This window comes from Cicer arietinum, chromosome 1 (assembly GCF_000331145.2).
Source record: "Cicer arietinum cultivar CDC Frontier isolate Library 1 chromosome 1, Cicar.CDCFrontier_v2.0, whole genome shotgun sequence".
Lineage (NCBI taxonomy): Eukaryota > Viridiplantae > Streptophyta > Magnoliopsida > Fabales > Fabaceae > Cicer > Cicer arietinum.
Window position 1 is genome coordinate 22,058,821 of NC_021160.2, and position 17,075 is coordinate 22,075,895.

Genomic DNA, 17,075 nt, shown 5'->3' on the forward strand with positions numbered 1-17,075 from the left:
TGATTGTGTGGATTAATGTTGCAACTGCATCAGGTATTGGGTTTCCTATCTCGTCGAGGATGGGAATTCCTTCCTCTGTGGTTTGGATTGCATTTAATATTTCTAGGTGTTGAGGAGGTGTAAGATGGTAGTCCCATCATCCTTTGAGCTGGCCTGAGAATCCTGCTATTAGGAGTTCAGCTATGGCTTTGTTAGGCTTACTGGCTTGGGTTTTGTAGGCATTTGATGCCATTGTCTTTTGTCGAAGGAGACATAGGATGTTGTATTCGGACATACCATCTATGTTCCATTAATACTGGCATTGAATTTAGATTGAGAAAGGACATTAGGTATGTTCTCAATACTTAGGTTTGGTGTTGTAACCATGGTCAAAGGTTGATCCTTCTACCATTGGAGTTTGCACATATTTTGTTGTTCTTGTTCGGCTTCAAAAACTTGGTCTAAAGTCGTAACTGTTTTTTCGAAGGTATCCTTCGCTACCAAAGGTGTAGAGGTAGAAAAATGTTGTATCCTACTGAGTTGGTCATTTAAGGCTTGGGTAAATTCCGATTTTGCTTCTCTAAACAATTTTTGGCATGTTTTTGAGATTTTGAATGGTTTAAAACCTGGATATTTTAGTTTTTAATTTGTTGTCTCAGTTGGGGAAACAACGGTAATATGTTGGTGTTCTTTTATCTTAGTTAATTGTTTTTCAATTGTGCTAAGGTAGGTATTTGTGAAATTATTTTGTTGAAGGATATATCTAATATCTTTTTCTGAGCTTTCATTTGGGATTTTGAAAGGTGCTGCTTCTATTGGCTTTTCTAAGTGTGTTATTATGATTTGCCTTAATGGTGGATGTTCAGATTGTATTTTCATACCATTTGCCATCTCCCATTGTGTAGTTTTATTTCTAATTGTTATGGGATTTACTGAATTTTGATCTTGTTTGAAAGGGTAAGAAATTTGACTTAGTGTTGCATAAATTTCAAACCAATCGAAAAATAAATTGTGTTTTATTTTATAAAATGAACTCATAAAATTCATTCTGAATTTCTTGTCTTTGTTTTAGAAAGTTTTTGAAGAACCATGTTCTTTTTTCTGTATTTTTGGAAGCATAAAAATCATTATGGAAGATAGTTTTATCAACTTCAAATTCTTTTTCTATGACATTTAATTCATTAACAACATTTTCAGTTATTGCAGAAAAAGATGGCGAAGTTGGTGGATAAATGTTTTGTTATTCCTCATTAGTGTTTTGAGGTGTTGTGTAGATTTGATGGGGTATATTAGTGGAGTAGTCAACGTTTTGAAAAGAAGCACTTGGTAGGCTAGAACATGAAAAACATGGTTTTGTAAGGTTTTCTATCTTATGAGGTAATTGTTTGACTAGAGGGGGTCTGGAGGAACCGACATAAGAATACCTGGCACTGGAAGTTCTTGAAAAGCTTAGTTTTACCCTACCGTCATTGTATTGGATGACTTCCTTCAAATAGTTAACAACTCCTTCCAGAATCCATTTTTTAGGAAGATCTTAATCTTTCCATAGGATGGTTTTTGGAATAACAGTGTTTGCCTTTGTGAAATCCGTTTGTAAAAATATGATTTTCCCTTTTTTATTTTCAATATTTTTTGTTGTCGTAAAGGCTGAAAACATTGTTTTGTAATGAACTCTGAAAATAATTGCTACAGGAATAGATCCTATTAACATTTTGCAATTATGAGTTTTGTTTTGTAACATAAGAGATTTTAAGATGTTTGAGTCTTTTAAAGATAATGAAAAATTCGGATAACATTCAAACCAAATTGGTCCTTGACATAAACTAGATTCAATTGTACTTATTATTGAATCTTGAAAGTTCAAGAACCTTGCATCTCATAAGGAACATAGGATTGAAGTGTTTAATCCTTCCCTAGTTAAAGGTTTGATTCCAACTTAGACAAGACCTATATGTATAAAATTATAGTTCTTGTTACGGTGTTTTTGGAGTTTTTTTGGAGAAAGAAGATCTATTATTTCAAAGGGGTTAGAAAGAGGAACATCTCTTTCTTCTGTTTTGATTATGTAATTAGTTTTTAGAAGGTATTTGAAAAGACTAGATTCATACACCTGATCTTTTTTAATTTTTGGGATGTGCCAATTATTAATTGATTTTTGGAAGTCTTCAATAGTAATTTCTTCATTATTGATAGGTTCCTTTTTTCTTGAGAAGTTTTGGGTAGAAGGAGTGGAAAAAGAAGAAGTCCTACAAAATACGTTATCCATATTAAAAAAAAAATTCTTTTTAGTTTGAAGAAACTTTCAAAGGATTCACTGCCCTAAAACGCTTGTACGTTGGCTTAAATACGAGACTTACTACCCATAAACTATCATTATTCAAATTAAACTTACAAATTTTTAATATTTATAACTAGTTTTATATAACTTATCCCCTCACCAAGTCTGATAACCAATAAATAAATATTAACAACAAAGGAAATAAAGAAATTTTTTTACTTCCTGTGAATGAAAATGTAAATACAAACCAATTAACTCAAATTTTCATTTTTGACATTCAAATTTTGAAAGCTATTAATGACAATAAAGAATAATTGAATGGACGTTTTAATTTTGGTAAGAACATATTTCAAAGCAAATATAATTGCTTCCCAATTTGGGAATATTAAATGTGCTTTTTTTTTTTTTTTTTAAATTTTAGAATGCTATATAATGTTTTGAATTTGTACAATTTTTTGCTAACCTGTTTTTCATGAAACTAGCAACAAGGCAAACTTTTATTTTTTTTTTATAAAAATCTTCTTCCCATCCTTCACTTTATTTATTCTTCCTCTCATCTTCTTATTTTCAATTTTCAATTCAATCTTATATATTCTCTTTTATTTTTTCAACTTTCCACCGTACTATATCCGCTACAAGAAATTTGATTTATAGTGAGAGCACAAAGTCGTGGGTAAAGGTCTGAAATCCGTAGGTACAAGGTGAAACACATATACCGACAACACAAAGTCGTGGGTAAAGGTCTGAAATCCATAGGTATAAGGCAAAAAACAGATACAGACGATATTTTTATATATCATAGTCAACAAATACCAATGGTGTTTTACTGTGACTATAACCTATAGTGACAAATGTTTGTCCGTTGGACAAAACTATGAGTTTTACCTACGACATTTATACCGTGGGCATAAAAAATTGCGTAACTTTATAAATTATACACCCAAGATTTTGTCTCTGTCATTATACAATTTAGTGAGATTTGAATTCCATGGGTATAGATTTTGATTACATTTTTTTTTTATTTGGACAAATAATTTGTTATTTAATAATTTTATTATGCAAAATTAATTAAATTACAATGTAAATACACAATAATATATATATATATATATATATATGAATCAAAATAAAATAAAAGTTCAATATCATATATTCAAAATTAACATAAAGTCTTACAAACATATATGAAATGCAAAATAGATAAACCGTTTCTAAATGAGAGTACTTTAGAGTATTTAATAATCGTAAAAAAATTGTCTTACTAACATAAAAACTCAAACAATTTAAGAAAATCACTCCACCTAATTGCAAAAACTTCATCCTCATCAACAAAATAGTTTTTAATCTCCACCTACAAACAATAAAAAGTAAAATAAAAAACACTATTCGAATGTAAAAAACAAAGAAAATAATAATTTTAGTGAAAATTAATTAAAAACAAAACTAAATATAATTTTCATTATCGTCGTTGTTGTCCGAACTAGAAGCAATCAAATGACAAGGAGCACTAGAAGTATAAAAAATCTATCACCAAAATAGAAGATATTAAATATAAATAAGATAAATATTAAACCTACAAATCAACTTGTATTTTACATATGAAGATCAATACAAAATTATATACCTGTCACATAGTTTGGATTATGTCATTCATATCTTCTCCAGAAAATTGATTATCACGTAAGTCTGCATTTTCAGACACAAACTTTTGATTATTTAGATTTAGGAAACTTGCTCATACATCGCACATGTCCCTTCTTAGAAAGTTCTTGTACTTGAGAAAATATATCATTCTTCCAAGACGCATAACCTTGTGTGTTTTGGAGTGATTGAGATGTTCCAACCTTATTACTATATTTGATCAATTCTTCCTGAAATGTAAATGAATCCATAACAAGTATATTAAGAAAGCAAAATCCTAGATTAGCAAAACAAGAACATCGAGTCCTTCCAATATTATAACAACTAGTAGATTACAAAATTCAGCACTTGAGTAGCAAATTATAAAACAACAACAACGAGTCCTTCCAATTTTATAACAACTAGTAGATGACAACATTCAACACTTGAGTAACATATTATAAAACAACAACATCGCGTCCTTCATGTATTATAAGAACTAGCAAACGACAAAAATTCAATACTTGAGTAACAAAATTCAACATCGATAATTGGCATTTACTTTAAAGTAGCAAATTAACCACTTGAGTTACTATGAATCCTTACTATAAGTCACTCTACAAAATACTATCAATTGTCTTCCAAAAAAAAAAAAAACACTATAAAAATTTAATTAACTAAACAAAAAAAAAGTAAGTCACTATATAGAACCAATTAAAGCTCAAAACTTACAATCACTCTTGCAGCATTTTCATTGACAATTGACCCATCAATAAACTTTAAAATAATACAACTCTTATATGCTCACCCTTTGTTGAAACCACTCAATAAATTTTTGACCATGTTGTTTATCAATTTCAAGTTGTGACAATCGCCGTGGCCGATACTGTCTTTTAAGAACTGTAATATGTTCTCTAAAAATAATAATAGGGAAGTTAAAATTTTTATACAAAATATAAATTAGTATAAAACTTAAATATGATTTAATGTCTTACTCTATAAATGGAGCTACTGCGTCACAATTATAAACGACATATCTATGTGCTTGTGCTAACTCTTTTTTGTCAAGTTTAGTTCTAATCACTCTCTTTCGCTTCCCTAATTGTTAATTTTTTTGTCTTTTATTCCTTAATGGTCTTCCAGTAGGATGTAAGAAGGTCACATTATCTGACAATGTAGAATCAATTTCATCATTATTCCTTCTAGGTCTACTAAACTTTATTTCAACCCCAGATAAATGGTTGTGAGCTAACCTCAATTTCATCATGATTCCTTCTAGGTCACATTATCTGACTATTTAAACTCCATTTATGGTTGGGAGCCAACCAACTGAAGTAGCTAAAATATCACTAGAAGGGGGTTGAATAGAGATATTGTAGATTGTAAAATTTTCTTTTAACTTTGTATCCTCTTCGAGAGGATAAAAGTCAGAGGATATAAATTTGAAACTTTAAGTGATAGTTAAATAAATAAAGAGGAGAGAGTATAGAAAATGACACTCAAATTTATACTAGTTCATTCAATGTAGGCTATGTCCAGTCCTCACAAACTTGTGAGTTTTCACTATAGCTCAAAATGGCTTGTCCTCTTACGGAACTCTTTTTCAATTGTGTATTTTCTTAGCCTCACTAGGCTTACAACACTGTATTTTTACTAGCCTCAACAGGCTTACGAAATAACTCAAGTATATATCAACTTGAGGATATACAAGTAGTAATGTGTTTGATTTGTTTTGGGGATCAAATTACAACTTTCTAAGATAAGATAGTGATGTGAAGTTGTATATAACACACTCAATAAAAATGATCATATGATTTGTTGAAGTTTGGAAGAGTGTGTAGATGAAGAGAATGATGATAAGCTTGAATAAATTATATGTTTTCTTGTAGATGATTCTCTTGATGTTTGAAGATTAGTACTCCTGTATTTATAATTGCCTTTGGAGCTTCAAACATGTGGGTTAGCAAAATATAGTTGTTTGAGACTTTGCTACATTTTCTTGGACTTGTCTTTATTTGCAAAACTGCCATTTAGCCTTAATCATCCTGTTAAGTATGCTGAAAGGATGACTGTGGTGGTCCATCCTCAGATTTGGTTTGTATGAGGATGAGGCTTTCATTAATTTTGATGTGACTTATCCTTTTTGGCCTTTTCTTTTCCCAACACCTATAATATTGTGCTTCATAAGTCAAAGACAACACTTTTTGTACTTTGGTTCTTTGACTCTTTTCCCATGTGTGAGGATGAATAAATAAAATAAATTCATCATCTCTTCTGCATTATTTATCTTCTAATCGTAGAGGATATAATTTCATGCACGAGGAAAAGTTTTAAGTGACCGTTGGAGACTTGATTAAATGTCCATGGTCATTAATCTGATTTACAAATGTGCCATTCAGTTATCCCTGTAATACATCAACTTAAGAGGATGAGTTTGCAGTCCATCCTCATATAGGAGGTTTAATCTTCCTTGTACTTTTGACTTTTTCATTTTCCAAGAACTGTAGAGTCTTGCTTTTCAACACTTTTTCGTATTATGGTACTTTTGGATTTCTTTTTCACGCGCAAGGATGAATATTTTACATGAGTTCATCCTCTAGTGTACGTTCATCCTCTTTTCTGTTTTGATTATCCTCTGACATAGATGTCATAAAATCGTCCTTATGCTTTAGCATTACTTGTCTTATGACAAAGATTTATCTTCTTTTAATTTATGACGTACATTCATCCTCTGAGTGTTTATCCTCCAGTTCATAGAACATGTTGGATTAAGTCAAAATTTTCTCTTTTTTATCAAGATGATGAGAAACCTATTTTCAAGAATGTTCATGGATTATCATTCTCAAATCTGGATTTTTCATCCTCAGATCTGGATTCTTCATCCTCGGATTTGGATTCTTCATCCTCATATTTGGATTCTTCATCCTCTAATCTGGATTATTCATCCTCTAATTTTCATATAGATACATCTTGATCCATAGTTTTTCTTGACTTCTTCAAAGAGATTTTACGAATGATTGAGATACAACATATTGCGATAATCATCCTTGGCTTGAGGATCATCATATTGAAATTTATGAATTAGCCTCCTCAATTCTTTCATTGTTGACTTGATACAATGCACTTGTTTACGTGAGTGGCTTCAAGTTTGACCACTTCTGTTCTTTTAACAAAAACTCAAATGCAAACATTAGTAGATCACTAGTTAGAAAACTTAACATTTATTTCATAAAGTTTGTTGTCATTAAAACACATATCAAAAAGATTTTTACTTCAAAACCAACGACAATGACACATGTAGCAATATTTTTTACCATGATGTAACCATTGTGAGGTTGTTTCAATAGCACGATGTGGACATGCATACTAACATTTAATACTCCATCCAGACATGCTAGTATATGCTGGAAAGTCATTAATAGTCCACATTATAACAACTTGAAGTTGAAATGTCTCTTTCTTATAGACATCACATACTTCAATTCCATTTTTCCATAAGTCTTGCAACTCTTGTACTAATGGATGTAGGTAAATATCAATGTTATTTCCATGACCTTTAGGACTAGGAATTAGTACTGATAACATGAAGAATGATTGTTTCATGCACATCCAAGGAGGAAGATTATATGGAAATACCATAACAGGCCAAGTGCTATGAGTAATACTCATAGTCTTGAAAGGATTGAACCCATCTGAAGCCACTCCTACTCGTATATAACAAGGATCTGATGAAAATATTGGATATCGAGCATCAAACTCTTTCGACGAAAGGGAGTCAGCAGGATGCCTAAGAAGACCATCATTCAATCGACCCGCATCGTGCCATCTCATTGACTCAACAACTTTGGAGGACATGAATGACCTCTACAACCTTGGTTTCAATGGGAACCATCGAAGAATTTTTGCTGGTAAGTTATTTCGCTTTTCAGAAGTCTCCTTCCCATTAGTTTGTACATCTTCATCTTTTTATTTTCCACCTTGACATACCACACCTTGGACATACTTGATCGTTTATATATCTATCCCAATATAGTATCCAATCGTTGGGACAAACATGAGTCTTCTCATACCCCAATCCTAACCCTAAAATTATCTTCATAGTTTCATAGTATGACTTTGGCAAACTATTTTCTTCTGGTAAAACATCTCTTAGTAAATCTAACAACATAGAAAATGATTTGTCACTTCATCCATGAAGAAACTCTAAATGATACAAATGTATAATAAATGATAGCTTGCTATACTTCCTATAGTTTGGGTAGAGTATTTGCTATGCTTCTCTGACTTTTGGAGTAATATTTTTAATTATTTACGTTAAAATTGTGGATAAACTAAAAATAAAAACCTACTATCCATTTCTTTTTAATTTTGAAAGTCTCTCATCTCAAAATTTAAAAGAAATTGCATTTTCGTAAATAATATTATCTACAAAAATGTCATAGTGACATTACTCACAAAAATATCATGGATAAATTTAATCTAAGACATTTTTGTGGATAAAATTTTACCTATGAAATGACGGACCCATATTTGCACTCTTGCAGATAATATGTGAGTCACAACATTTAATTAGATAAAATTGAAATTCTTATGAATAATAACAATTTTTCTTGTAGTGTTGTATCTTTATGGTAACAACCATTATTAAAGTTCTTTTCTCAATACTATAGTGGTGACACACGATGGTTCCATTACTATGCTCAATTTTTGTTGTATTCTGTAGGATTTGATGTTGAGACAAACTCTCTATTTTAAAAGTTTTGATGAAAATAAACAAAGGTTAATTAAGAATGTTAATTATGATTCTAAATGTTATGTTAATTTAACTTGTGTTCTTGAGTGGTTTTAATTAAGAGCAGAATCAAGCAAATACAAGAAAAGACAACAACAAGATCATTCTGCATCTTAAACAGAGAATGATCTTCAGCTTCACCGAATTATCTATCACAGCATGTTGTTCAAAGTTTATCTACATCGTTAAACAAAGAATCTGCTCTGGAAATCATTCATATCTAACAAGCACATGGCAAGGAACAAGTACAAATAATCCAGACTCAAAAAGGATATTTGATCGCAAAGATCAAAGAGTTCAAACATGGGCAAAAGTCATGACGGCTTAAGAACTCCAAAATTCAAATGTCAAGAAAACTTGATCAAACTAGGTATATGACAAGACAAGAACAAAGGAAATACAGAACATTCAAAACGGGAACTCCAGAATGATCATTGAAGCTCAAGAACGTTCAAACTGATAAAACCAAGAACGTTAATCATTCTCCGTTTTCTGCACATCAACAGCAGCCTTGCATCCTCTCTGTTTCAGTCTGCAATTCGATTCAAATCTTCTCCAACCTCCTCTAGCTACACTCAAGACTCAAGACAGATAATGTACCATCCAAGATCAATGAAGAAATGTCAAAGAAAGGACAGAAATGCTTTCAATGCTAAAACATCAAAAGTCAAAAAGCTGTTTTCAAAGCAACATTATTTTTATTCTAAAAATAATGTTTTAGTCAAAAAAGCATGGCCTCTCCAACAGCTATTTCGTACATCTCCAGCCTATAAATAGAAGGCCATTATCTCAGTTCTAAGAAAGAAATTCAAGTGCCAAGTAATCAACATTATACAATCACACTTAAGCTTAAAATTCTGCAAAACAGAGGAAACATTACTTTCTGCAAATTCGCGAAACAGCCACTGTTGCTCATTCATATATCAGTTGCGAAATTGTCATTAGATACTCTGTAAAGAATCTATTCTCAAACAAGAGTTGAGCAATATCAGATTCTGTCAAAATCAATCATTTGTAAAAACTCAAACTATAAGAGTTTCGTTATAGTTTGTTTAAGATTGCTTCCTATCAAGGTTAGATAGGTGTTGTGATTGCTTTCTGGGTGGAAAGTAATTAAGAAAGAAATAGATCAAGGTTGATTTATTCTAGGTGTTGTAAGATTAAGAAGGTTCTTCATTTTAAACACTTAGTGGAAAATCTCACAGTGTGAGGACTGGACGTAACCCACTTTGGGTGAACCAGGATAAATCTTTGTGTGGTATTCTCTTTCCTTTCTCCTTCTTTATTATACTGCATTAATCATTTGAGATAAAGTATAAACTGATTTTCTGCTAATTAAAGAACGTTCTCTGTTTTATAACATAAACCAAGAACGTTCTCCGTTTTTTGTTTTATAACCAAGATCATTCTTGAGTTATTTTCTTAAGTTTTAACAGGAATTTTTAAAAGGCATATTTACAATTCAAACCCCCCTTTCTTGTAAATCGATATTGTTACTTCATTTGAAGCATTAAATTTTTTCTTGCAAATCTTCAATTTTCATAAATTAGAGTAATTGTCTCCTCAAAACAAGATTTTTCACTATGACATAGTTGCATACATATTCTTCTTATATTCCTTCCCCATCTCAGTCTTATAGTATACATCTCTTTACAATGACACTATTTTGTGGCTTATAGGTAGGGATGAGAATAGGTCAGATTAACTAACAGAGGCCTACGACCTAGCCTACGTTAGACCTAGGTTATGCCAGATTTTTTTTTAAAACAGATAAGGGCAAGGCTTCTAAAAAAGCTTACTTAGTTAAAAATGTCAGACTACATGCCACATAATAAGCCTTTTAGGCCTATTAGGCCGGCCTATTTAAATAAATATAAATAGTATTTTTTTACTACTATGATTAAAATATTAAATTTTGATTATTTTTGTTATATATTTTAAACTTTTAGTAATTTATGCATATGAAATTTATTTAATTTTTGACATTTAAATGTATTATTATAAAATATAATTTAAGTAGGAGTATATAAAGTCATATTCTTCAAAATGTGATGTTAAATATCAAAATAAAACTTAATTTCATTGACATATTAACTCGTTAATCTATTTAAAGATATGTTTGATTACTTCTTCAAAAATGTTAAAATGAAATAAGCTTTTAAGTAGGTTAACAGACTATACCAGGTTTTTATCAAAGTCAGACTCTGACCTAAAAACTAAACCTATGACATGCCACATGTCAGGCTTATGCCTTGAATTTTTTGACAGGTCAGGCTCAGGCTTAGCAAAGCCTAGCTCGACCCTGCCTATTCCCACCCCTACTTATAGAGAATTAATTATTGGATCGAATTTGTAATATTTACTTCCTATCATTGTTTTTTTATGCAATTCTGTTATGATTTAAGTACACAAAGATTGTATAGAGAGGAAATGAAAATTGATATGGAGAAAATAATAGGCAATTATGAAGCATATTGGGAAAATCTTAGTCTCACATTGATAAGAGATAAAGCTCTCTAATAATTTATAATGAGCGACACATCTCAACTTATAAGTCGTTTTGTAAAGATGAGTTAACCCAATATAAAAACCTTAGAAAACACACGTGTAAGACCCAATTGAAAGTGGAGAACTTGGAGATTTACTTTGAGTTGTTGAGATGCGAGGTTGATAGGGCCGATTATTGGATTGTGCAACGAGTTCAATAGCACATAGCCCTTAATTAGTAAGGCTTAATTTTTTTTTTTTTTTTATAATATAATAAAATGAGGTGAATTTTTTTGGGTTAATTTTAGTTTTAATACTTACAAATTTACAACCTATTAATTTTAATTTCTAATAAAAATTTATTCACTTGGGTCTCTATTTTGATTTTATAGGGACTAAAAATATCATTTTTATATTAAAAAAATATTCAAAATAGGGACTAAAAATGAATAATTTTATTATATAGACTAAAGTTTATTTTATTCTTTTTCTAATTATTAAAATTATATATTTTTTATTTTAATATTTAATTTTTAAAATTAGAATATAACCTTAAAAGTTTAACAGACGTGGTTAACACTATAACCTAGATACTTGATTTCTTTGACTTATACATTAATAGGCACAAAGGAATGAAGAAGTTTGTGGATATGAGAAATCAAAGTTTGAAAGAAATTTATTTTATTTAGAATTAATTCATGTTAATTAGTTCAACAAGGTTTAGTATATTCCTAAAAAAAGTTTTTAGTATACAAACACTTGGACCATCAAAATTGTCTTTTTTTCTTTTATATATATATATATATATATATATATATATATATATATATAAACTAACAAATTATTATTTTACTTCAAGTTAACTTATTAAATATATTTGACCAAATATAACAAAGAACCTTATAGTAAAATAAAAAAAAGAACCTATCATGCAATTAGTATAAATTTTTATTTTATAAAATATATCTAATAGTACTTTAAGTTACATGAAAATAATATATTAGTCATTTAATTTTTCTTATTAAATTATTCTTTTACGTTTGTAAATGTTTTACAGTTGAGTTTTTTTTAATTCTATCTTCATTTGAAGAATTTTTAGTTATAAATTTTTAAAATTATACTATGATTTATTTTATCAATCATATTAAAAACAACAAAATAAATTTTATATATATATACTGTGAGTAGAATAAATGATATATATTTAGAACAAAATGTACGACCTATAATAATATTGATAATTACTGGTTAAGATCGACAACATATTTTCTCTTTAACAGAAATCATTTTGAAATGTATTTTCTTTTTATTTTATTTTTTTGATACAATTTTAAATTGTCTTTAACCAAAATAGAAAAAGTATGCACTCTTCACATAATGGTTATTTGATTTTTTTATGTAAAGTTTATTGAAATACAAATATACAAATATATGTGTATATATAGTACCTCAATTTTGTTCGACCAACTAAAAAAAATAACAATATGTTTAATAAATATTTTATACTAATTATTATTTAGTAAAAAAATTTCGTTTTATAAATAATCCAAATTTTGAGTATGTATTTATATGGATTTCAATTACATTATATTTAGCGGAAAAAAAAAACAACAAATAGAAGTACACCAGTGCCCTTTCCTCCTTCCGCACTTTCCTTACACCTTCCTCCATTTTTGTCTGCAAGCAACTCCATTTCCCATTTTAATATGTTTTTTTTTTTAATCCTAATAAGGTTATATCTTCACTATTTGAACACTAAATCAAAATAAAAAAGATAAGTCATTTATTTCCTTAATTATTTGAGGTTGCTTGTTTTTGCTGCAAAACAATAAAAAAATCAATAACATAATTTTATCTAATGAACACGAAGATTCACCACTTTAGTCTATAAATTGAGACAAAAAAATTAATTAAATGAGAAGAAAAAGGGAGTTACAAAGAAAACAAAAAAGAACATAAGAAGGGGATTTTTCTGAACAAAAAATTAGAAACTCAATAGGTTTTATTTCTTTAAATACATCAACAAATACATTCCACCATGAAAACAAAAACTTAGAAAAATAAAACATAAAAATAAATCCGTTTTTTGTATCTCATCAGAAAAACTCTTAAAATCAGAATATTCAACAAAAATCAAAGAAACTATAGAAAAAGAAGAAGAGGGAGGAACTTTACTGTCGTCGGGATAGGATCGCGGCTTCTGTTTCCAGACCTTATGCCACCACAACTTCCATCTTCGATCGAGCGTCCGCACCTTTGTTAACCGACCACCACGACCCCCCTCTATGAACCACTCTGGTGCAGGCCACCACTGTACACGAAGTCCTCTGTCATCACTCTCTCTCTCTCACGTTTGTACTCTTTCTCTCTAACATTCTCTTTGTTTTTTTTTTTCCTTTTTTTCTTAGTTGGACTTTTCCTCTCCATTTATTTTAGGTTTAGCTTAGTTTTTTATTTATTACTATGAGTTGCGCATTCAAGGTCCACTTGTTATTTTTGTTATTATTCTTTGACTAAAAAATATTTTAGGTTCAATTATATTTTATTTAAAAAAAAAATTGAGGTTTAGCTTTTTAGTTTCTCCTAAAAACAAAACACAAATATTGACAATAAATATTGAAATTGATTGAGATAAAAAATCTTATGAATCTTAGATATTTATAACATATGAGTTGTGACAATTTGACGATCTTAAACTTCAAAATAATAATAATCTTTTAATAAAATTAGATTGATCAATATGCGACATCTTGTCAATTATAGTTTAAAACGCATGAGATGTGATAATTATGTGATCTTAAACATTTTCAACTAAATTCAAACATACCCATCAGAATCCATTTCTCATACCCGGTGTCTTTTTCTTTTATCAAATCAACAATCTTTTTAACAAAATTCAAATTTATGCAACAAAACGTATTTCTTTAAAAACAATCAACAAATCCACGTTTTTTTACTCAAGAACTACGTAACTTTGATTTCTCTATCGAACTAGGAGATACATAGGAAGATTGCACTCTTGTGAAGCATAATAAGAAAAAATTTCTTTTTTTTCTTCCTCTATGTTTTAAATACACTTTTATCCCGGTTTCTTTATCATAAAAAAAATATTATGTTTGCATCTAAAAAAAGAGAAATAAATTTATCTAAATTAACATTAATTTTGCACAATTAATTATAGGTAACCGTATTTTAACAGATGTCATAGAGATATAATACCTTTTTTTATTCATAATCGACTTCTGAACTCAAAATTTGATTTCAAGAATAATTTGTTTTTATTTTTAAGAATTTTTCAATCTTTTTTTTATTTTATTTTAAAATAAACTTTGGTCATGATGATGCAATTGAATTCAAGAAACACTTGAAATATATATATATATATATATTTCTTGTAACATGCAAAAATGTTACTAATTTTCGTATACTAATAAATATCAGTTTTACACAATCCATTCAATTATGAAAATCACAAAATACATTTGGATCAATATTTAGACTACCATTTTTTAATAATAAGACAAAAAAAAAAAAGATATCCCAACTAAACTTACTAAAATACAGTCACAAGAGGATCTAAGCAACTAATGAAAGTTACGAAGAAATTTGCTTGGTTGCACTTTAAATTGTATAAATATGTTGCAATACCATCTTTGCTAGTTTCAATCAATTAGACAGCGGCGAACCTGAACAAATATTTTATAATGTTGAATTTTTAAAATTTAAATTGATAAATTAAATATAGCATTTTATTGCATACTAGAACTTTAAATTGTAATTTGTGATATAAACACAACTTTTTTTTCAAGCACATCTGCAAAAAATGATGAATTGGACTAAGAAATTATACATGTTTAGAAGAGGTGAAGTTATGGGTATAATATATTGCTTTGGTTCGTATGTTTAGAGAGAGAAAAAAAAATCTAAACAAAATAAATAATTAGTTTGGTTAAATTTTTATAATTTTTATTACAAAATTAAACCAAAAATGATGAATATCATATTGATTTGGTTTAATTTAATCAGGATGATATCAATAAAAATTAACATATTTATTTTAAAAATACAATTTTTTTTTCAAACACTAAATTTTTTATATTATTAAAACAATTACGTAAACACTTTTTAAAATATAATGAAAAATAATATATAAATGATTAAAAAATCTTTAAATACAATACATATTTAAGAGAACATTATTTATATAGTCTAATGATTTTATTTAAATATCGGCAGTCGATTTTAAATGAAGTAAAATCATACTCAAATCAACAAATATTGAGTTTATGTGATTCGATTCAGATTGAATTTGAATAAAAAAAATCAATATAATTAATTTTTATTTTAATTTATTTATCTTATCATTAGTTTGATTTTTATTTCTTTATATGAAACTCAAAATCCATACAATTAAAATTGAAGTTAAAAAATATAATATAATTTTAATTAGTATTTTTCATAACTATTTTATAAATTATTTTTATTTAAAAAAAATTATGGAGACGCAGTCGTGATCGTCCTATGTCCTACCAAGCAATAAGCTAAATATCTACTTATGTTACATATTTGTATTTATGTAAAAATAACCTTTGTAGTACCACAACTTCGCCAATACATTATATTGATAATGAGTCAGTCAACTAAATCTTCGTTAATTCCATCTCCTTTATTTTCTCTGCATCTTATTTCATTGATAAATATCACAAAGTCACATACATCATTTAACAAAGCAATTTATACTTAAAAAACACTATAACTTGTGTGGCCTCAACTCAACAGGGGTTAAAGTTATACTTGATACCAATAATTCTGCAAGACTTTTAAAATCTATTTAGGCTCAAAGTGACCTTTGAAATTATTCCAGCACTACATTAGTAGTAACTCACCAATGGATCAACTTCAGGGATTAGAGTACTGTATAGATTCAAATCCAAATTATGAATTTAAATTGATGGAGAGAAAATTAAGAACATATAATTTATAAGATTTAATTAATATATTTTAAAAGATCATTAGTAATAGGAACACATTGTTACATTATTTTATAGAATTTCAAATGATTATAAGTTTTCAATTAAATTAATTGTTGTCGAAATTGAAATAAATAACTAACGTTCAAACATAATATAACTTAAAAGATCAAATCAAAATAAAATAAATTTAAAGGATTTAAGCGAGGGAATTAAACTCAAAGGATTATAGATTATTTTTGTCTATATTATATATGTGTAATGCCCATACATGGCAGAAAGTTTGATTAATTTTTTTTAGATAAATACAAATATAATTTTTAAAAATGAATACCAATTTGAGTCAATATAAATACCAAATTAAATTTTATTTTAGTGAATAAAATAAAATTGAATCTGTATTTATAAAAGATAGTGTAATGTGAAGAAATAATTAAAAAAGTTTAAAATAAAATTTATTTCAATCTTGTTTTAGGATGTCAGATTTTAGTATTCACCTTCAGTTATAAATATGTGTTTGAATTACTCGATTGTGTAAACATTAGTTTGAACAAAATAATCCATGGGCCGTCATTCTAAGTGGATATTAGAAATTACAAATTATAACAAATTTTCAATTTTATATCAAAAGTATAATTTTGATATTAGAAATTTATAATAATATGTAATTTTTTTATTAAATCATACACTTTGATATGCAAATATTTGTAATAATTTAATTTATTTTAGTATAAGTACATTTTTCAATGGTGGCGAACCACCTTGATTAATTTACTTTGTAAAATTAAATTACACCACCTTGATTAATTTACAATTGAACTTTGGCAATCTAAATAGCTACAAACGATTTACACCCAGAAAATATTAATTGAGATACTGAACATAGTTTTTTTTTTTTCTTTCTAAACTTAGTTCAAGATCATAATAATATAATAAAAAAATAAAAAAA

The 17,075-nt window shown here is 28.2% G+C and overlaps 1 long non-coding RNA gene across 1 annotated transcript; it reads right to left on the reverse strand.

Moving 5' to 3' along the window:
• Window positions 1-12,665: 12,665 nt before the first annotated feature.
• On the reverse strand, window positions 12,666-13,604 carry LOC105852753 (uncharacterized). Its single transcript, XR_001144674.3, has 2 exons — window positions 13,332-13,604; window positions 12,666-12,974 (listed from the first exon to the last, which is right to left on the reverse strand). It is a non-coding gene; the product is annotated as an uncharacterized lncRNA (long non-coding RNA).
• Between the last annotated feature and the right edge of the window lie 3,471 nt (window positions 13,605-17,075).